Source organism: Nerophis ophidion, linkage group LG23 (assembly GCF_033978795.1).
Source record: "Nerophis ophidion isolate RoL-2023_Sa linkage group LG23, RoL_Noph_v1.0, whole genome shotgun sequence".
Taxonomy (NCBI): Eukaryota; Metazoa; Chordata; class Actinopteri; order Syngnathiformes; family Syngnathidae; genus Nerophis; species Nerophis ophidion.
In genome coordinates, this window is record NC_084633.1 from 37,982,630 (window position 1) to 37,993,726 (window position 11,097).

At 33.4% G+C, this 11,097-nt stretch overlaps 1 long non-coding RNA gene across 2 annotated transcripts; it reads left to right on the plus strand.

Moving 5' to 3' along the window:
• The first annotated feature begins 1,422 nt into the window (after nt 1-1,422).
• LOC133541211 (uncharacterized) lies at nt 1,423-9,490 on the plus strand. 2 transcript variants are annotated; one of them, XR_009803808.1, is made up of 4 exons: nt 1,423-1,448; nt 1,667-1,728; nt 4,087-5,577; nt 9,295-9,490. It is a non-coding gene; the product is annotated as an uncharacterized LOC133541211 (long non-coding RNA). The 2 variants fall into 2 exon arrangements; XR_009803807.1 differs by having other exon boundaries at nt 1,431-1,728.
• The last annotated feature ends 1,607 nt before the right edge of the window (nt 9,491-11,097 follow it).

Sequence of the window (11,097 nt, forward strand, 5' to 3'; positions counted from 1 at the left end):
GGTCCCCTTTGTTTAGAAAAGTATCAAAATACATTTTGGTGCCAGTACAAAAATATTGGTATCGGGAGTATATATATCCATCCCATCCATTTTCTACCGCTTATTCCCTTTTGGGGTCGCGGGGGGCGCTGGTGCCTATCTCAGCTACAATCGGGCGGAAGGCGGGGTACACCCTGGACAAGTCGCCACCTCATCACAGGGCCAACACAGATTGACAGACAACATTCACACTCACATTCACACACTAGGGCCAATTTAGTGTTGCCAATCAACCTATCCCCAGGTGCATGTCTTTGGAGGTGGGAGGAAGCCGGAGTACCCGGAGGGAACCCACGCATTCACGGGGAGAACATGCAAACTCCACACAGAAAGATCCCGAGCCTGGATTTGAACCCAGGACTGCAGGAACTTCGTATTGTGAGGCAGACGCACTAACCCCTCTGCCACCGTGAAGCCCGTATATGTATATATATATATATATATATATATATATATATATATATATATATATATATATATATATATATATATATATATATATATATATATACGTGTGTGTATATATGTGTATATATATATATATGTATATATATGTATATATATAGATATATATATATATTGGTATTGGTATTGGTATTGGTATCAGTATCATGATCGTATCGGGACTATATATATATATATATATATATATATATATTTACATATATGTATGTGTGTGTCTATATATATCTATATATATGTATATATACACACACACACATATATATATACACACATATATATATACGTGTGTATATATATATATATATATATATATATACATATATATATATATATATATATATATATATATATATGTATATATATATGTATTGGTATCAGTATCATGATCGTATCGGGACTATATACATTTATATGTATATATATATATATACATATTTGTATACGTGTGTGTATATATGTGTATATATATATCTATATATATGTATATATATACACACACACACACATTTTATATATATATATATATACACACACGTATATATATATATACGTGTGTGTATATATATATATGTATATATATACATATATGTATATATGTATATATATACACACACATGTATATATATATACATATATACGTGTGTGTATATATATATCTATATATGTGTGTGTATATATATACGCACACACGTATATATGTATATATATATATATATATATATATATATATATGTATGTAGCAGGTATATAACTTATATTGTATGCATTCCACCAAAAATCCCTCACGTTTTATTTGATTTCTCTATGATATCCATCGTCACTTTTATTTTGTCAGTTTTTCAGGAAATAGTTCGTTTTGGGAGAATTTGTCATTTATTTTGAAATCCTACCTTCTTCCGGAAGTGACATTAGTCCTCACTCGTTGCTGAGACATGCGTGAGGCAGTAAGTCTTTCTCCCCGCTCTTGTGTTTTTTAAAGTGTTTGGCTGTGAAACAAGATTATAATGTGCTCTTGTGTTGCTTATATGGTTATGTACACTTCTTCTGCTCATAGTTTGAGTGTTTTAGCGAACTTTTTGCTGGTGTACTGTTCGGTGGCGTTTTGTCGCTCACACACACACAGTGGCTGCGGCGTTTCATTGAAGTTTTCCCTCCATTTTAGACTGTTTTGCTGCTGAGTCCTGAGTTAACGCGGCGGCACTGTTTCCTGAATATTTCATACAGGTAAAAATAAATACGCCACCTGTTTCGGCTAAAGGCAACCACGGAGTCCTCTTGTCCTCAAAGCAACCACACAACGCAGACTCGAACCGGCTACATACATATATATATATATATATATATATATATATATATATATATATATATATATAGTCCCGATACCGATATTTTTGTGCCGGCCCCAAAATGTATTTTGATACTTTTCTAAACAAAGGGGACCACAAAAATTAGGGTACATGAAACATATGTTTATTATTGTAATTTAGTCCTTAAATAAAATGTTGAACATACTAGACAACTTGTCTTTTAGTAGTAAGTAAACAAACAAAGACTCCTAATTAGTCTGCAGTAACATATTGTGTCATTTATACACCTTTTATGTTGTACACATTATGAGGGACAAACTGTAAAAAAAATATTATTAATCTACTTGTTCATTTACTGTTAATATCGGCGTATTTTCTGTTTGAACATGTTCTATCTACACTTTTGTTAAAATGTAATAATCACTTATTCTTCTCTTCTTGGATTTTTGACATTAGTTCTGGATGATACCACACATTTAGGTATGGATGCGATACCAAGTAGTTCCCGGATCATACATTGCTCATATTCCAAGTCCTCATGTGTCCAGGGAAGAATTTACTGACTTGGTAAACATTATATGAATTTAGAAAAAGGAAAAAATATTTTATGATGGTAAAAAATATCATGTAATCATAGTAGTATCGACTAGATACCTGCTGTACTTGGTATCATTACAGTGGATGTCAGGTGTAGATCCTCCCATGGCATTTGTTTACATTGTGATGCCGGTGAGCTATTGTATCCTCTTACGGTGTGTAGTGAAGCATGTTTAGCTATTCCTCGTCCTCCAGTGATAATGCTACATGTAAGAAACTTACTTTATTTGTCGCCAAGGAGGCTAGGATTAGTGATTTAGAAGTAGCTAAAACACTGGATGGACGTTAGCCGCTAGCTAGCTAGCCATGTCTTAAACAGCTCTTCCTGAGGGTGTTTCAGTGTTATAACTTCACCTTTATCTTGACTTTTTACACCAAAATGCGTCCATTCTCCCTTTTCTGTCTACACACTGTGTCTGCTTGTAAGTACTCTGTGTGTGTGCGCTGCCCAACATGCTCCTCTGCTCCTAAAAGCAGCAATGTCGCCACGTGACGATGAAGCACCATCATGCCTGTAAAAAAAAAAGGGGGTGGGAAACCAGAGCTTTTTAGAGGCAGTATAGTACCGAATATGATTCATTAATATAGCGGTACTCAACTAGTACTGCTATACTGTACACCTATCCATCCATCCATTTTCTACCGCTTGTGCCTTTTGAAATCGCGGTGGTGCTGGAGCCTATCTCAGCTGCAATTGGGCGGAAGGCGTCGTACACCCTGGACAAGTCGCTACCTATATATACATGTGGCGTTCATATGTTGTCAATATTTACTGTTTTATCATTAATAGTTAATATTGTAAATCCCACATTCTTTATTTTCATGTACATTCTGGGTGTCTCATTCAGTAAAAAAAAATGAAAATTTCATTCCGTTTTTTAAGGCGATCTGTCAGACATTATTGTGATTTTTGTATTAGTGTTCCTAAAAATAGATATATTAGCACCAAGACCTATTTTTTTTCTCTAAATTTGGCGCCCGACTCAAAATAATTGCCCAGGCCCGAGCTACAATGTAAATAGTCATGAAAACAAAGAAACACATTGAAATGAGAAGGTGTGTCCAGACTTGTGGCCTGTACTGTACATGTAAACACACCGTAAACAATATCTACATATGAAATGGTTTTATATCAGAAGTTAAAAATGGGCATAATAATCAATCAATTGTTGATTAATTGTGTCTTGAAGCAATTGAGATCAAATGGAAACTTCAAAGTGTAGATGTACTGAATATGAATGTAAACAGAAAATAAACAACACATACATATGAATTGGTTTCATATCAGAAGTAAAATATGGAAATGATAATTGATAGATGTTTTATCAATTGCATCTTGAAATGAAGCAAAATGGAGACATAAAAATGTGGAGTAGCTGGATATAATACCTACAGTTGCTTGCAAAAGTATTCAAATCATACCCCTTGAACTTTTCTATAATTAACATTACAATCACACATGTTTTGTTGGAATTTTATTCAAAGACAAAAAGTGGTATACATTTGTGACATATTTTTTACAAATAATGTAAAAAAAGGCATTGTAGAATTCAAGCCCCTGATTCAGTACTTTGTGTAAGCACCTTTTACTGCAATTCCAGATGCAAGCCTTTTAGGCTATGTCTCTACCAGCTTTGCAAATCTTGTGACTGAAATATTTGCCCATTCTTCTTTGCAGAACAGCTCAAGACTCTCACTATTATGTTAGATCCACCATGGACTGGACTTTCACAATATTATATTAGACAAACTCGACGTCCATTGCATCCGCTCTCCCCTAGAGGGGGGGTCTAACACATCTGCGGTCCTCTCCAAGGTTTCTCATAGTCATTCACATTGACATCCCACTGGGGTGAGTTTTTCCTTGCCCTTATGTGGGCTCTGTTCACAGAGGATGTCGTTGTAGCTTGTGCAGCCCTTTGAGACACTTGTGATTTAGGGCTATATAAATAATCATTGATTGATTGATTGATGTACCCTAAAACATATATATAGGTGTAATGAAGTAAAACATGCACTTTATTAATATTTCGTTTATAATTTGTTATTATAGTATTGTGTTTGAGTGAATTTTATCTCAAAAGAAAAGCGCTATACAAGTACAACCCATTTATTTATTTATAAAAGAGTTCCTATTTTTGTTGATTGGACTGTTATTTTTCTGTGACTCCTTCCTGGCTTCCGTAGTTTCCCTGAGCTTCTGTAGCTCCTCCCCTTCCGCCTCACTCGTGGTGTTGTGTGTCCTTTTCTAACACAAACCAACGGCTTACTTTTGTCATTCTTGGCGTCACAGAGAAGGAGTTGGGTGTGATTTTTTTACTTCATTTGTAAGTATGTGTAATACTGTAAATGTGTTTTTATTTAACTTCCGTCCCACGCAGTTCTTTATTTTGGCCGCTAATCGGCAGTGTTGACTTTTTGCATCCTATATAGAGTCAATGTAGTATCATGATAGTTTGTATTTCTTCAAAATGTTGTCAAAATTTTGCATCTTATATAGAGTAAATGCTGTTTTATTATAGTGTGTATTTCTTCTTTTATAGAATCAGTGCAGTATCATGATAGTGTGTATTTCTTCAAAATGTTAAAGGCCTACTAAAACCCACTACTAGCCACCACGCAGTCTGATAGTTTATATATCAATGATGAAATATTAACATTGCAACACATGCCAATACAGCCTTTTTAGTTTACTAAATTGCAATTTTAAATTTCCCGCGGAGTTTCTTGTTGAAAATGTCGCGGAATGATGACGTGTGCGCGTGACATCACGGACTGTCAGAAAATATTAGCTCAGCACCACTTACGGCTAAAAGCCGTCTCTTTTCATCGCATAATTACACAGTATTTTGGACATCTGTGTTGCTGAATCTTTTGCAATTTGTTCAATTAGTAATGGAGACGTCAAAGAAGAATGCTGTTGGTGGAAAGCGGTGGATTGCAGCTGCCTTTAGCACCGAGACACAGCCGGTGTTTCTTTGTTTTTAAAACAGAGCAGTCAAGAAACATTTTTCTCTATGTCAAACAGCATGTTTTTGGATGGGAAAATTGTGATGTATCATTGGATTATTCGTCCTCCTGCAGTAGCTGTTTAAAAGGTAGCTGTGAGCCTGGCTCCTCGGCTTCTCTCAGAGACACTGCGTGTTCACCGCAGCCATCCGACCTCGAGGTATGTCTTTACAATCTCACCAAAACACTATTAAAACAATAAGCAGATAAGGGATCATCCAGAATTATCCTAGTAAATGTGTCTAATTACATCTGAAACGCTCACACTGCCGCCGCCCGGAGCCGTCGCTTTTTCTTTTTTTTTCTAGTCCTTCGCTATCAATATCATCATCCACAAATCTTTCATCCTTGCTCAAATTAATGGGGAAATTGTCGCTTTCTCTGTCCAAATAGCTCTCGCTGCTGGCGGCCGTAATTATAAACAATGTGAGGATGTGAGGAGCCCTCACCTTTGTGATGTCATCGTCTGCTACTTCTGGTAAAGGCAAGGCTTTTTTATTAGCGACCAAAAGTTGCGAATTTTATCGTGGATGTTCTCTACTAAATCCTTTCAGCAAAAATAAGGCAATATCGCGAAATGATCAAGTATGACACATAGAATGGACCTGCTATCCCCGTTTAAATAAGAACATCTTATTTCAGTAGTCTTTTAAACTTCGCTGCTTGGGAGGCTGGGGAGTCAAAGAGAAGAAGTTTTTACTTTCATTTTCGCTTCATTTTCACAATAAAACCTGTAAAAAAGTCCATTGTGTGATCGCTGTCTGCAAACTCATCACAAGTCCAGACACGTTAAACATATACATTGAATAGTATGGGAATTAATGTCTGTCTTTATTTCGATTATTATTTTATTTTAATTTTTTTACACTGAATTTATGTAGCCAAATTTTGTTTTGCTTTTGAATTTTGTGAAATTATGGTGACCATTTAATTGAACAGATTTTTTTCTTTAAAAATTCAGTTTGTTAAACTATAAGTGTTTAAAAATTAAGGGTGTAAAAAAACCCCAGTGCAAATAAAATTCAAAAAAGACAAAAATCTGTGTATAAAATGTAAAAAAAATAAAGAAATAATAAATAGTATGTAAAAAATCAGTGTAAAAAAATAAGGATATAAATATTTGGTGTAAAAAAAATAGTTCAAAAACATTCAGTACAAAAAAAATATTCAATGTGTAAAAATTCAGTGTAAAAAAAACCCAGTCCACATAAAATTCAGTGATGGCAAAAAGCAGTCTATAAAATGTAAAAAAAAAAAAAAATTCAGGGCAAAAAAAACAACAGTATGTCAAAAATCAGTGTAAAAAAATTCAGGGTATAAATATTTGGTGTAAAAAAAATAGTTCAGAAACGTATAGTACAAAAAAAATAAGTGTATAAAAACAAAGGGTATAAAAAATGAGTGCAGAAAAATTCAGTGCAAAAAAAAATCGGTGTATAAATGTACAAAAAAATAGTGCAGAAAAATTCAGTGCAGAAAAAATCTGGGAATAAAAAAATCAGTATGCAAAAATTCAGTGTAATAAAATTTAGGGTATAAATATTTGGTGTTAAAAAAAATAGTTAAAAAACGTTCAGTACAAAAAAAATATTCAGTGTAAAAAAAACCCAGTCCACATAAAATTCAGTGATGACAAAAAGCAGTCTATAAAATGTAAAAAAAAAAAAAAAAATTCAGGCCAAAAAAAAAACAGTATGTAAAAAAATTCAGGGTATAAATATTTGGTGTCAAAAAAATAATTCAGAAACGTATAGTACAAAAAAAATAAGTGTATAAAAACAAAGGGTATAAAAAATGAGTGCAGAAAAATTCAGTGCAAAAAAAAATCTGTGTATAAATGTACAAAAAAATAGTGCAGAAAAATTCAGTGCAAAAAAAAAATCAGGGAATAAAAAAATCAGTATGCAAAAATTCAGTGTAATAAAATTTAGGGTATAAATATTTGGTGTAAAAAAAATAGTTCAAAAACGTTCAGTACAAAAAAAATATTCAGTGTAAAAAAAACCCAGTCCACATAAAATTCAGTGATGACAAAAAGCAGTCTATAAAATGTAAAAAAAAAAAAAAAAATTCAGGCCAAAAAAAAAACAGTATGTAAAAAATCAGTGTAAAAAGATTCAGGGTATAAATATTTGGTGTAAAAAAAATAGTTCAGAAACGTATAGTACAAAAAAAATAAGTGTATAAAAACAAAGGGTATAAAAAATGAGTGCAGAAAAATTCAGTGCAAAAAAAAATCTGTGTATAAATGTACAAAAAAATACTGCAGAAAAATTCAGTGCAAAAAAAAAATCAGGGAATAAAAAAATCAGTATGCAAAAATTCAGTGTAATAAAATTTAGGGTATAAATATTTGGTGTAAAAAAAAATAGTTCAAAAACGTTCAGTACAAAAAAAATATTCAGTGTAAAAAAAAACCAGTCCACATAAAATTCAGTGATGGCAAAAAGCAGTCTATAAAATGTAAAAAAAAAAAAATCCAGGGCAAAAAAAAACAGTATGTAAAAATTCAGTGTAAAAAAATTCAGGGTATAAATATTTGGTGTAAAAAAATAGTTCAGAAACGTATAGTACAAAAAAAAATAAGTGTATAAAAACAAAGGGTATAAAAAACGAGTGCAGAAAAATTCAGTGCAAAAAAAAATCTGTGTATAAATGTACAAAAAAATAGTGCAGAAAAATTCAGTGCAGAAAAAATCTGGGAATAAAAAAATTAGTATGCAAAAATTCAGTGTAATAAAATTTAGGGTATAAATATTTGGTGTAAAAAAAATAGTTCAAAAACGTTCAGTACAAAAAAATATTCAGTGTAAAAAAAACCCAGTCCACATAAAATTCAGTGATGACAAAAAGCAGTCTATAAAATGTAAAAAAAAAAAAAAAAAATCAGGCCAAAAAAAAACAGTATGTAAAAAATCAGTGTAAAAAAATTCAGGGTATAAATATTTGGTGTAAAAAAAATAGTTCAGAAACGTATAGTACAAAAAAAAATAAGTATAAAAACAAAGGGTATAAAAAATGGGTGCAGAAAAATTCAGTGCAAAAAAAAAATCAGGGAATAATAAAATCAGTATGCAAAAATTCAGTGTAATAAAATTCAGGGTATAAATATTTGTTGTAAAAAAAAAAGTTCAAAAATGTTCAGTACAAAAGAAATATTCAATGTGTAAAAATTCAGTGTAAAAAAAACCCAGTCCACATAAAATTCAGTGATGACAAAAAGCAGTCTATAAAATGTAAAAAAAAAAAAAAATTCAGGGCAAAAAAGAAACAGTATGTAAAAAAATCAGTGTGAAAAAATTCAGGGTATAAATATTTGGTGTGAGAAAAATTAGTTCAGAAACGTTTCGTACAACAACAACAACAAAATCAGGGTGTAAAAATTAATGGTAAAAAAAAAATCAGTGCAGAAAAATTCAGTGCCCAAAAAAATTGTTGTATAAAATTCGGTATATAAAAATTGAATGTATCCAGATGTAATTATTTCCTATTTTTCTGACATACTTATTGTGAAAGTAAAACAATGATTAGCCAGTGATTTCTCCTACTCAGTGGCCTGGTGGTTAGTGTCCGCCCTCAGATGGGGAGGTTGTGAGTTCAAACCCCAAAAACTCCTCCCTGCTTGGCACTCAGCATCAAGGCTTGGAATTGGGGGTTAAATCACTTTAAATTATTCCCGGGCGTGGCACCGCTGCTGCTCACTGCTCCCCTCACTTCCCAGGGGGGTCAAATGCAGAGGACAAATTTGATCACACCGAGTGTGTGTGTGAGACAATCATTGCTACTTTAACTTCATTGAATGCGCGTTGCAATTCTGCAAATGACTTCAGATGTTTAAGTGCTTTCCTGCTGAGACTGAAATGCTTTTATTTTGAAGCTTACATTGCACTGGACAGGATGCACAATTGCTGCTGTGTAACTCGACAGGAGGCTTGTCGATGCAAAAGCTCCTTCTTTACCGAGGACCCGCACAGGACATCTGGTAACCTCAAAACCCATCCATCCATCCATTTCCTACCGCTTGTCCCATTGGGGCCATTTCAGTCAAATAATAATAAAATCTTGTTTTGTTGTTTCTTGACAATTATTCCACTCAGATCGTCACTGGTTTGTGTTGAAGGAAAACTGCACGTTTTGATTTATTTTCCCATCATCCACAGTCCCTAAGTGACGCAACAACACTTCTTTACCTTTTTTGAGCCTTCCAAATAATAACCAACTGCTAGTAAGAGGTGGCTAACAATGCAGGTAATGGAGTACATCTTTTCGGCCCACAAAGCTGTGTAAGAAAACATCCAAAAACCACCAACAAGGTTCCAGTTACATGCTATAACGACATTGGTATTGTAAGAGCTAACACAGAGGAACTACTTTTCTGTCGGAGTGACACTTCTTCGCCTTGCCCATAGCTACTCACCAGTGGTGGGACACAAAAGCTGTCTCTCATCTAATCCTTATGCTTTAAGTTGCAAGCAAACACTGCAGTCACGAGCATCCCCGCCATTATTTTTCTGTTGCTAATCTCACGGTCAACCACCCAATGTGTACTCGCTAGCATTAGATTTTAGACACAACTTTGTATTTCCGAGCCTGGTCGTGAAGAAAAAGCGAGTGTGAAGAACAGTGCTGAGCAGAAGTGGGAGATATGTGTTGAATTCAAGAACGAAGTCATGGAAACTATGAGCTAGCGTGTGGCTAGGCTAACTTGCTGAAGCAGTTGGAGCATAGCACTGCTAGTCTGCACCAACCTGAAGCCAGCCAAGTATGTTCTAATATCACTGAAAAGGGAGACATTTATCTATGAAAATTTGGAGAATCCGCTGACTGTGTGACATGTACAGTCATTGACAGCATACAAAAAATAATAAGATGACACAATGAATATATATATATATACACACACACATATATATATTTACATATATGTATATATATACTGTATATACATATATATGTATATATATACGTGTATAAATATACATATATGTATATATACTGTATATATGTATATATATACATATATATATTAGGGCTGGGCAACGATTAAAAATGTTAATCGAAGTTAATCGCACTGTTTCTCCGATTAATCGCGATTAACTGCATTGTATACGCAAATATAATGAATTCAAAAGTAGTGTGTAGTGCACCTTTATTGGAATATTCTCCCACATGAACAAAAGCGCCAAAACATTTGTTGCGCAAACACAATTTAAATCAGTCCTTGTTAAACAGTAGCAGTTAAATAGCATATTTTATGAAAATCAACTCAAAAAATGTCAATACAAACATTTAAGCTTATTGCCACTGCCAGGGTATTTAAGTTATCCTGTTTGTTATGGAAAATAAATATAATCTACATACAAATCTCTGAGCAACAATCATAACATCTGAACAGGCAATTTCTGAGGTAACAGCAGAAACATTTTTTTTATCAGGGATCTTAAGTTTAAAAAACCTATATTATAGGTGGTGGGCTGTTTTAGGGAATTTTTGATCAAATTATCCGTAGTAGCAATATTAATAATGTTGTGTTTATTCTGCGTAGTGCACTTAAAATAATTATGACCATATCTAGGAATTGATATGATGGGAATTTTCCGATTGTTTGCTTGGTGCTTTGATAAACTGAACACATATACATGGTACTATATTGTGATGTTATGAGCCAAGGGAATAAAAG